The 12,743-nt window shown below is 36.4% G+C and overlaps 1 non-coding gene across 1 annotated transcript; it reads right to left on the bottom strand.

The window, feature by feature from the left end:
• Positions 1–4,159: 4,159 nt before the first annotated feature.
• LOC145110268 (small nucleolar RNA R71) lies at positions 4,160–4,266 on the bottom strand. The gene has a single exon (XR_013709651.1). It is a non-coding gene; the product is annotated as a small nucleolar RNA R71 (small nucleolar RNA).
• Between the last annotated feature and the right edge of the window lie 8,477 nt (positions 4,267–12,743).

Below are 12,743 nucleotides of genomic sequence, written 5' to 3'. Positions count from 1 at the left end.
TGTTTATAACATGGCATGACTGATATTTAATTCAAGTGGTTGGTTGATTACTCGAAACATTATATAATGAATAAAGTCTAATTAATATGGTGATTAAGTAATAAAAGTTTTATTTATATTCAATAGTTTTGAGACCATAGTTAATTAGGTTATTATTGTGTTTTCACTTCGCATGTTTTACGTCATGAATAATTGGATTATTCAAAACTCCACAGTTGATCGTACTTTTGGAAGTAAGTAGTGAATTAAGACTGTCATCAATTGAATTGTTGATTGTCTATGGAGATTAGACATAGAAATGGCTTTGCTACAATGTTCATGAGTACTTGGAAAATGGGGATTTTGAGTATAGAAATGGCTTTGCTACAATGTTCATGAGTACTTGGAAAATGGGGATTTTGAGTATTGGATGAACCCACGCTCAGAGAATTACTTCATGGATTATATCACAGGTAATTTTGAGACGATAATATCTTATATTATTGAAACAGAGATATATGAGTTGTTTTTACAAGTCAGTTCTGCATTGATAATAAGTAAACGCATCAGTAACTTGATGTTACAAAATATATTATTGTGCGTGATTTCATGAGTGAATAGTGCAAGCATATAAGTCAAAGTTTATTTGTTCTTTTATCCCTAACGGGAAAAGCGATATCTGTGGGCCACTCGATGATTTGATGTCGACATCTAAATCGCTTGGCCAAGCCTGGACTAAATTGATGTGTTCAATTGGTAGTCTAAATTGATCGTTATAAATCGAAAATTGAGAAACAAGAATTGGACAATGAGACTGATTACAATCCATTTCTCATGTCCATACAATATCTTGTAGAACAGAGGAATATATGATCACTTATCTTAGGACTTGTATCTGAATGGGTCAGAGTTCGACAACGGCTTTGAGAGTTACAATTTGCTAATAAGTTTTAGAAGTTATACTTGCAACTATAGTTATTAGACTTATCCAAGTGGGATATTGTTGGATTAGGTGTCTAAGCCCATAACTATAATTGGTATATACTTGAATTAATAGTAGCCCAGTCCTTTTGGGTTGCCCTCAAAACTAGCAACTGGACATGATGACTTGTGGAGAGAGAAGGTAAATTTATTATTTGATTAATAAATTGAAATAAATGATTTGTTAATGTATTATGGAAATAATATATTAATTAGAAATCATATTATTTAATTAATAATTAATCAGAAATTAATTGGAATTAATTTTGCGATAAATGAATTACTTAAAAGTGCACGGGTTGTTTGGCAATTTATTGATAGTTGAGGAAAGAGTCTCTAGAACCTCCCTAGAAGGGGTTGGACGAAAACTTCTAGGAAAGCCCTAGAATTTTTGTCTAAGGGATCCTTGGATGGAGGTGCATGGGCGACTTGGTCCTTAAGCTAAGGAATTAGGGTTTCCTCCTTAAAACCCTAGCTTTGTCACTAAGCTACCTCACCTATAAAAAGGGCCTTGACCTCTCATATATTCAACCATCTGAAACCCTAAGGGAATAGCTAAAATTCCTAGCACTCCTCTCCTCTCTCCTCTCTCATCCTCTTGCTTAGTTGGGTGTGATCTACTTGAGGTGTGACACTTGTGACGTTTGCTCTCAAAGTTCAAGAAGACTAGGATTTCATTGCTATTGCTATATAACAATGCAGGTATGTTTTCCTAACCCTATTAGTGATTTCGAAATTATTCTACTAGTATTAGGTTTTCCTAATTGATGTTCAAATGTTGTATGTTGAATTAGACATAACATAGATCGGGAAATTTAGGGTTGCATGCACACATAGGTTTTTGTTTGTTATCGTCAAAACCCATTAGATAAACCAAGCCATGTTGAGGTAATTAATTATTGGTATAAGAATTAAACAAGGAAACAATGGGATTTCAATTTCCCAATCTCATTACATTGAGAAGATATTGAAAAAGTTTAACTTTTATAAGTTCTCCTATTAGCACTCCTATAGATCGTAGACTTAAGCTTTTATCTAATAAAGGATCTCGGTGTCTCAACTTGAATACTCAAGGGCAATTGTTTGTCTAATGTATGCCATGATTAGCACTGGGCCTGGTATAGGATATGTTTTCGGAAGGATTAGTAAATATACTCGTAATCCTAGTTCACATCATTGGAAATCTGTATGTAGAGTATTCAAGTATTTGAAAGTGACCATGAAATATGGTTTAACTTATAGTGGATATCCATCTGTTTTGGAAGGTTATTATGATGCCAGCTGGATTAACAACTTAGATGATCACTCCTCTACAATTGGTCGGGTGTTTCATTTGGAGGAGGTTCCATTTCTTAGGCATCGAAGAAACAAATATGTATTACTAACTCAACCATGGAGTCTGAGTTCTTATGCTCGTAAAGAAGCTGAGTGGCTGCAAGCAGGAAAATGAGGGCTAAGGCAAAAAAAAAGACAAAGAAGGCTTGAAGACAGAAGCCACGTCGAGGTGATGGTTCACCATGACGTGGCGACTGGAAGATTCTCGACCAAGAAGCTGACTTGGAGAATATGGGATATTCATGAAGAGCACGACGTGGTGATCAGATTTTAGGCAACTATATATATATATATATATATATATATATATATATATATATATATATATATATATATATATATATATATATATATATATATATATATATCCGATCATTAGGTCGAATGGAGGGACTTTTGGTCGATTTTTTGAGAAGGATTACGACTAAAACCTTCTGGAAACCTTGGAGAAGACCAGAAATCGTTTGGAACTCAAGCATTGAAGAGATATAGAAGAATTTTACATTGATCTTTTTGGTTTGCTAAACATACTCATTTCTAGTCTTATTTGCATGGATTTTATGTGTTTTTCTGCTACTATGAGAGGCTAAAACCTTATACTTCTGTTTGGTGAAGATAAACCTAATCCTTATGTGTTGATTTTGATTTATGGATGATATCTGTTGATTTTACTAGTTTTTTATAATCAAAACCCTAGTATGTTTTACTTCTAGCTTTTATTGCTTAATAACCAAGTTCTATGTGATAGTTGATCATTCTAATTGTATTAACTTGTAACCTAATTGTTTATGATCATTAGATAATTAGAGCTAGGATTAATCACATCTTAGATAAAGTAATTAAATCTAGTAACTTTAACTGTGTTAGAGAGCAGAATTAGTTTTAATTTGTGCTTGTTTACTTAACTTGATCATAAGAAAGTAACTACTATCATTTATAGTCCAATTTGTGCTCATTATCGATTTGGTGTTTAAGTTGTGCTTGATCATTGCATGGTAATTCATAAATTGGTATGTATTGATATTTTATTATAATAGCTAGTTAACAAAGTGGTAAGTAATATATTCCATCCACTATAAATCAACCATTGGAGAAGGTGAAATCGGAACTGAACATAAGTACTTTTTAATCATGAAGTAAATTCGTTTTATTTGCTCGTTTAGTTGTTAATTTGGTAGTGATTTGAATCAAGTTTTTCTGTTCTTGCAAAATCAGTAAAAACCCCCCAATTTAAGTTTGTTTTCTAGTCTAATTAGAAGTAGTTATATTGATTAATTAAATTATGTTCCTTGTGTTCGACACCCGGCTTACCCAAGCTATTTTATAATCCTACTAGTTACACTGGCTATAGGTGCATAAATTAGTTATGTTAGTTAGGTTATAAATTGAAAGTTATTTTTCTATCTGAGTAACAACCACGTCGTGGTCATCTTAGCCATGTCGTGGTTACGTCTCAGTCAAACTTTAGTTTATTTATTTTTGTTTGTTTTACATGTTTTATTTTGTTTTGTTTCAGTGATTTATGACCCGAGGATCTAAAAGTCCTATAGTCCCACCATTTTAAGATCCAAAATCAGCTTTTCATAAGAAGAAAGAAAAGAAGGTCAACGAGTCAATTAGCAGTTTTGAATTCGATAAGGGTTTTGTAATTTTTTAGAGGACACCTGACAAGAAGTGAATTGGTTACGAGGGCTTGTACCATCCAAGATTCCAGCTGAAAGATGTTTTACTTAGGATGCTTCCGGTGACATTTACCAGCGAAGCCAAAGTTTGGTTAAAATCACTCGCACCTGGATCCATTACCACTTGGGCCGATCTTTGTGACACTTTCATTGAGCAATTCAGCCTTCCTTCAAAGATCTCAAAGCTAAAGAAGAAGATTGCTAATTTTCAACAAGAAGTCAGAGAATCCTTATATGAAGCATGGGAGAGATACAAATGGTTGCTTAGGAGTTCTCCTCAACATTTTCTATATGTCCTACAAGAATTGTCCATTTTATACGATGGGGTGAAGGTTACAACAAGGCAACTTCTTGACTCCTAAGGGCCAATGAAAAAAAAAGAGAATTGGCTACCACTAAAGAGTTAATTGCAGAATTTGCAAAGCACTTACACGGATATCATAACCCATGAGAAGATGTTACTAGAGGTAAAGGAGATGGAGGGAACGAGAACATGGCTGCAATAATTGCTAAACTAGAGAACATGGATAGGCGAATGACGAGATTGGATCAATCTATACACGCCATAAGAGTTGGATGTGACAATTGCCATGGGCCACATTTAACTAAGGATTGCGATTTGGATGAGCACGGGTATACGATGAAGATTGGAGGAAGATAAAAAAGGAGTGGTTTCCTTATTACGAGTACAAGAAGAAAAAGGGCAAGAAATATAGACAAAATGATCGAGGCTACTACCAAAAAGAACAAGCACCTGTTGGATAAGGTGTCTAAGTCCATAACCTTATTTGGTATATACTTGACCCGACCCGGCATGGTCCATTTGGGTTGCACTTCACCCTCACTATTTGTGTGGTTAAACCTTTGAGAATTGTATGTTTATGATTTGTTAATATATTATAAGTTATAATATATTAATATGAAATCATATTATTTAATTAGTATTTGATCATAAATTAATTTAGAATTAATTTGGTGATCAAAAAGGTGACTAATTAAATATGGGCTCTTGTATTTATATAAGTGTGGGCTAATACTCATTTGGAATGGGCTTGGCATGCATGGGAGTCCATGGATATTCCATGGAGCTTTTAACCCATGGATCCTTGGAAAGGAAGAGTCATGGGTATTAGGGTTTACGTGGATGTAACCCTAATCCTCCACACTATATAAAGCAGCTTATGATGCGTGAAATGGCACTAGTTGTGTGTGTGGAAGAAGGTGGCCGATTTCTACAAGCAAACATACACTCTCATAGTTTTTCCGAGTTTGTGGTGATTTGTGATTTTCATTTGAGGCATCCACATTATTGGTGCTTGGCTCTCCAACTCCAAGGAATCAACTTACTATCAAAAAGGTATGTAATTCTTCTAGCCTTTATGTTTAAAGTTCCCCATGCCATGCTAGATAGGTTATGAACATTTGAAAAACAAATTTGCATGTATTCATAGTAAAACATAGATCCAGAGTTTGTAGGGTTGCATGTACACCATAGGAGTGTTAGGATGCTCAAAACCCAACAGTGGTATCAGAGCCTAGGATTGTTTTCTTGCATACTTGATGCAAACTGTGAAAAAAATCGAAAAATTGAGCTGTCAGGATAGTGGACTCGCCGAGTCCATGGGGGGACTCGACGAGTCCAAGCAGAAATTCATCCTACTCGTCGAGTAGGTTCCTGCACTCGACGAGTAGGAGGCTCTGACTGCAGTTTTTCGACTTTTGTTGCTGGAAATGGACTAGAAACATTACCCTAAACTGTTTTGATGTTTTAAAACCCGTTTTAGATGGTGTAATGGTTATTCTAATCCATTTACAATGGCCAATATCAAAATTCAATGTTTTATATGTGTTCATATGATTCTTGAAATTTTGATATGATATTCATGTTCTTATGAGTTATTGTTAGATCATACGAATTACTTGCTAAATTGTTTAGTGATTAATTCTTGATCAATTATGTGTTTTAATGGAATCCATAATTTTTCCTCAAGTTATGGATTTCCAAAGGTCACTTTCTTTAATGAACATTTAAAACACATAAGTTACATAAAAATGAAGAGTCTTCACTTTTATTAACCATTAACTCATAAGTTATGAAATGAAAAGTTTTGAATAGTTTCAAAACTTGCCCTCAAGTTTTGGAATTTTTAAAGTCACACACACTTTAATTCCAACCCTTAGGACTTTAAAAGTTAAAATTCAACCCTTATACTATTATAAGATTAATGGTTAATATTTATATATATGTATAATGTCAAGTCGTTTTACCGTTAGTAGGGCTCATTCACGAAGCCGGTCTATAAGGGGGGTATAATGTTGTTGCCTATAAAATGGCAGCTTAATGGGTGTCCACTCTCACCAACCGCTTCCTTGATCGGTGGAGGGTCGTTAGCCGAACGGGTAGGACAATGACTTTAATTCTCATTAAAAGTATAATGAATATTATAAAGTAACTAAATGTTTTATAAATTCCCAATCTTAGTTACTTTAGGAAAATGTGAAAATGGTGCTAACCCATGAAATTCACACTTTGTACCTTACCAAGTTGTTGGTAGAGTGTGTGTGGTTAACCGACACACTAACATAGACTAGTATGGATAACAAAGGGTGACTTAATGTTTATCATAGATCAATAGAGCACGTGTGGTTAACCGGCACATCAATTAGGTGATAATATTAAGGGTACCAAGTGAATTTTCATGGTTATTCACACCTTGTTTTGTGATCCTCGGCATCCCACTCACAAAACTTGAAGGGCACAATCGAGATTGAAACATGCCATTGAAAAGTTCAATGAATCTCAAAAGAGTCTAGGAATTTCAAAACCAATTAAACCTAATAATTCATTTCATTTTCATGGTGGAAATTGGTGAATCGTCATTCACCTACCTTCAAATATGTTATAGCTTAGATTACGGCATCCCTCTTCTAAATTATAATATATTGTGTTGGGTCCTAGCCTTAGTATTACATTTAGGTGTCTTATTAAGGACTCTATATATCTAATCTAAACTTGTCTTTCTTCTTTTCAGATGTCTTCCAACAATGCTTCGGGCTCTAACCCTACCGACTCCTTCTCTCTCATGAACCTTTGTGGGAGAGTCATCTTCGATGGTTCCAACTTTATGGATTGGATCCGGAACATCAAGATGGTCACTCGTTATGAGGACAAGGAATATTTCCTCGACAAGGAGCTTAAGGAACTCGATGAGACTACTGCTACTCCCAAGGAGATCGCTGAATACAGGACATATGAGAGAGATGCCACCAAAGTGGCATGCATCATGATGGCCACAATGACAGCCGAGTTCCAAAAGTCCTATGAAGACTATTACCCTTTTGAGATGCTCTAGGACTTGATGGAAAGGCACCATCAGAGTGCTCGTCAAGAGCGGTATGAAATAATGTCCTTCATGATAACAACCCAAATGAAAGATGGTGAACCCATCACGGGCCACATGTAGAAAATGCAAAGGTATGTGGACCGTTTGATGAAATTGAATGTGAACTTCCCTGAGGAGTTGGCAATTGACATCATTTTCCACTCCCTACCCTCGTCTTATGATCAATTCCGCATGACATACCACATGAACAAGGAGGAAGTTACACTCAGCAAGCTTCAAGGACTTCTAAAGACCGCCGAAAGTGGTCTTAAAGGTAGTCGGTTGTTACTACTCCTACTCCTACAGCTACCCCTGTTTTGGCTATCGAGCAAGGCAAAGGGAAGAAGAGGAAGACCCGTTCGAAGGGTACCAAGGGAAAGTCTCTTGATGGCTCCTCATCAAGTGGAACCAAAGGTGGTTCTGCTACTCCTTCTGCCATCCCTAAGGATGCTGATTGCTTCTACTGCCAGAATAAGGGGCACTGGAAGCAAAACTGCCCAAAGTACTTGCAGGATGTCAAGGATGGGAAAGTGAAACCATCCCATGCAGGTATTTACACTATATTGTCTAATAACTGACCATATTCAAACTCTTGGGTCCTTGATACAGGTTGTGGTATTCACATATGTTGTGATTTGCAGGGCCTAAGAAGAAGTGAGGATGTGGAGCACGGGAAGATAAACTTAATCATAGGGAATAGGAAGGCTTCACCTGTTACCAAGATTGGAGTTTATACTTTGTTGCTAAGTAGTAGGTTAAAATTAGATTTGAATAAATGTGTTTACTCGACTGAAATGGTGAGGAATATTATTTCTTTTCATAGTTTGTACAAACAAGGGTTGATCTTTTCTTTTGATAATGAATTTGGTGGTATTAATGCTTTCTTTAATAATGTTCTTTATTTTAAATCATTACCTTGTGATGGTGTGTATGAAACTGTGTCAGTTGTAGATAACCTAGGAAATAATGTGTTGTGTATTGATTCCTCTACTAGCTTGGATAAAGCATCATTGTGGCATTGTCGACTTGGACATGTAAGCAAGAAACGCATAGGCCAACTCCAAAAGGATGGAGTCTTGGAGTCATTTGACCTAAAGTCAGATGATAGTTGTGAATATTGTTTGCTTGGGAAAATGACAAAATCACCCTTCACTGGTACTTGTGAAAGGGGTGAGGGTTTGTTGGACCTTATACATACTGATGTATGTGGACCCTTCAAAACCGCCACAAGGGATGCTAATCGCTATTATCTGACTTTTACTGATGATTATAGTAGATATGGTTATGTCTAATTAATCAAGCATAAGTTAGAGACCTTTGAAAGGTTTAAAGAGTTTAAACATGAAGTAGAAAATCAATTGGGCGGGAACATTAAGATGCTTCGATCCAATCGTGGTGGTGAGTATCTTAGTATAGAGTTCCTCGACTCTCTTAAGGAGTGTAGGATTGTCTCACAATTGACACCTCCCAGCACACCACAGCTGAGGCGTAATCGGACCCTGTTGGACATGGTTCGCTCCATGATGAGTCGAGCTTCGCTACCAATCTCTTTTTGGGGGTATGCGCTAGAGACTGCAGCCCGTATCCTTAATCTAGTCCCTACAAAGAAGGTTGCCAAAGCACCTCATGAGATGTGGACTGGGAAAGTTCCCAACTTGGACCACATCAAGATTAGGGGTTGCGAGGCTTTTGTGAGGCGCGAGACTCACGATAAGCTCGAACGTCGAAGCGAGAGGTGTATTTTCATCGGCTACCCACAGAAATCCTTTGGTTACCTCTTTTATAAACCTAGTGAGAATGTGGTCTTTGTGGCAAGGAGAGGGGTCTTTCGTGAGAGAGAGTACATGAGCCAAGGAAACAGTGGGAGGCAAATCGACCTTGAAGAACTTCAACAGTCAAGTGGTGAAGGAACCTCAAACCCTAGCAATCAATCCGAGGAGGAAACTCCTGTTGATCCAACTGACGAGTCTGTACCTCTGAGGCGTTCCACGAGAGTTAGGAATGCACCTGAGCATTACTATGATTTCCATATTAATGCGGAAGGTGATACACTTATCAGTGATAGTACACTGGTAAATCTGGATGAACCTAACAGCTACACGGAAGCCATGGCAGGCCCTGAGGCTGCTAAATGGAAAGAGGCTATGGACAGCGAGATACAGTCCATGTATGACAATCAGGGTTGGAACTTCGTTGACAATGTACCAGGTCGTAAGACAGTCAGGTGCAAATGGATCTTCAAGAAGAAGACCGACATGGATGGTAATGTACACACTTATAAGGCGCGACTGGTTGCAAAGGGCTTTTTTCAAACTCCGGGAGTTGATTATGATGTGACCTTTTCACAAGTAACGAAAATTAAGTCTATTAGAGTTATGTTAGCCATTGCTGCATTTCATGACTATGAAATATGGCAAATTGATGTCAAAACCGCTTTCCTTAATGGGAAGTTGACCGAGGATGTTTACATGAATCGGCCAGAGGGTTTTGTCAGTACGGAGTACCCGTATAGAGTGTGTAAGCTTGAGAAGTCCATCTATGGATTGAAACAAGCACCTCGCAGATGGAATCTTTGTTTCGATGAGAAAGTCAAAGAGTTTGTATTTTCGAGAAGTGAAGATGAGTCATGTGTATATGTCAGAGCTAGTGGGAGTATATTTAGCTTCTTGGTGTTGTATGTGGATGACATATTGCTCATAGGAAATGACATCCCAAATTTGTAGGAGGTGAAGTCCTGGCTTGGGAAGTGTTTTGCGATGACGGACCTTGGAGAGGCTGCCTATATCCTAGGGATAAGGATATTAAGAGACAGGAGTAAAAGACTAATTAGACGTAGTCAGAGTACCTACTTGGATAAGGTGTTGAAAATGTTCAACATGTAGAATTCCAAAAAAGGAGAATTACGGATCCAAAGCAATGCCAAACTGAGCAAGGCTTAGAGCCCGAGTACAAAGGCTGAGATAGCTGAGACGAGTCGATTACCATATGCTTCCGTTGTTTGCTCGATCATGTATGTTATGACTTGTGTTGGATTAATGTCTAAGTCCATAACTATAATTGGTAAGACTCGACCCGACCCGGCATGGTCCATTTGGGTTGCATGGCATCATGCATTTGGATAGACTATAATGAGAGAAATAACACTTAAGGTTGGTTAATATATTATAAGTTCTAATATATTAATAAGGTTATTTAATTAGTATTGATCAAGAATTAATTTGGAATTAATTAAGTGATCAAAAGGAGACTAATTAAATATATGGGTTGATTGTGTAAATCATTCATTCTTATATATGTGGGCTTGTGATCCAAGATTCCTTATGTTGGACTAAGTCCATGGGGTGACCCATGGATACTCCATGGAGGTTAAAATCCATGGAGCATAAGGAATGGGTAAAGTTATGAGTTACATGGTGTAACCCTAATAGCCACCATATAAAAGAATCCCATGGCTCAAGAAATCGTGCACTAATGTGTGAGTGTGAGGGCTAGACAATTTCAAGGAGTGTTCAAGTTTCTCTCAAGTTATTCCAAGTGTATTTGGTGTTGTGTGAACCATTTGAGGTGTCACACTTGGGGCACTAGGCACTCAAGCTTCATGAAGACATTCTACATCAAAGAGGTATGTATTCTATCTTGTTATATTTATTATTTTGTATGCTAGATTAGGATAATACCTTGGATGTTCATAATTGTATGTATAAAAGAGAAAACATAGATCCAAGGTATTTACGGTTGCATGTACACTTAGGAGTGTTAGAATGCTCATAACCCAACAGTGGTATCAGAGCCTGGTTTTGTTTTCTTGTTATGCTTGCAAAAGTAGCTGAAAAATCGAGTTGGATGCATATATTCGATTGTTTTGGCTGGAATTAGACTAGGAACATTACCCTAAGATGTTTTTGGACTTATAAACTTGTTTTTGATGTGGTAATGTTCATGCTAATCCAATTTCTAAGATAATTGTCATAATTTCAAGATTTGTATTAGTTTGTATGTTCATGCTAATTTCTTGAAGATTGATGATTTGAATTATCTTGTTTTTATGAGGTTCTTAGATTAATAGAAAAGTTGTGTGAAATAGTTGTTTTCAATCCATTTTAATCTAAGAGTTGATTCCAAAGTGTGTTTTTGTAACTTGTCCTCAAGTTATATGAAAAGTCACATTTAAGAATCATAAAACTCATAAAAGTTGGCAAAGGTTACAAAATGAAGAGTCTAGTTCTAATTAAATGGTTTTATGACTCCATAACTTGTCCTCAAGTTATGGAGGTTCAAGAGTCTCTTCATTAAATTAAAAAAAAAAGTGTAACCTTAATTAGTTCCATTAGTTACAATAAAAAAAGTTATTTTTTTATTAATTAGTTTAAAGTCTTCCATAACTTGTCCTCAAGTTATGGAACTTGAAGAGTTTTTTTTTAATTAAAACTACTTTAAACTCATAAGTTATGGAATTAATTAGTTTTGAATAGTTTCAAAACTTGCCCTCAAGTTTTGGAATTTGAAAAGTTTTCACTTATGAATACTTTAATTCCAAGTTAGCCCTTAGAATTTTAAAAGTTAAAATTCAACCCTTATACTTTATAATATTATAAGTTAATAATATTTATATATATGTATAAGAGTAAAGTCAGTCTTACCGTTAGTAGGCCTCATTCACGAAGCCGGTCTATAAGGGGGGTATAAGGTTACTGCCTATAAAATGGCAGTTTAATGGGTGTCCACTCTCACCCACCGCTTCCTTGACTGGTGGAGGGTCGTTAGCCGAACGGGTAGGACAAGGACTATAATTCTCCTTTCATTAAAAGTATTAATGATAAATACTAAGTAACTAAACTCTTATTAATACCCAATCTTAGTTACTTAGGAAAATGTGAATTTAGTGCTAACCCATGAAATTACACTTTGCACTTTGCTTAAGTCGTTAGTGGAGCGTGTGTGGTTAACCGGCACACTAACCTGGACTTAACAAGGTAGGCAAAGGGTAACTTAATATTTATCATAGTATCGGTGGAGCGTGTGTGGTTAACCGGCACACTGATTAAGGGGTAAATATTAAGGGTACCAAGTATATTTGCATGGTTATTCACACCTTGTTTTGTGATCCTCGGCATCCCAGTCACAAAACCTGAAGGGCACACTCGAGATTGAAACATGCCTTTGAACAGTTCAATGAATCTCAAAGATCTAGGACTTTCAAATCCAATTAAAACCTAATAAATTATTTCGTTTTTCATGGTGGAAATTGGTGAATCGTCATTCACCTACCTTCAAATATTTTATAGCTTGGATTACGGCATCCCTCTTCTAAGTTATAAAATAGTTTGTTGGGTCCTAGCCTTAATATTTCATATTGGGTGTCATATTAAGGACTTTAAATCAA

Source organism: Lactuca virosa, chromosome 4, assembly GCF_052849685.1.
Source record: "Lactuca virosa cultivar CGN04683 chromosome 4, Lactuca_virosa_CGN04683_v6, whole genome shotgun sequence".
NCBI classification, from domain to species: Eukaryota; Viridiplantae; Streptophyta; class Magnoliopsida; order Asterales; family Asteraceae; genus Lactuca; species Lactuca virosa.
This window is presented reverse-complemented; position numbering and strand designations above follow the sequence as displayed.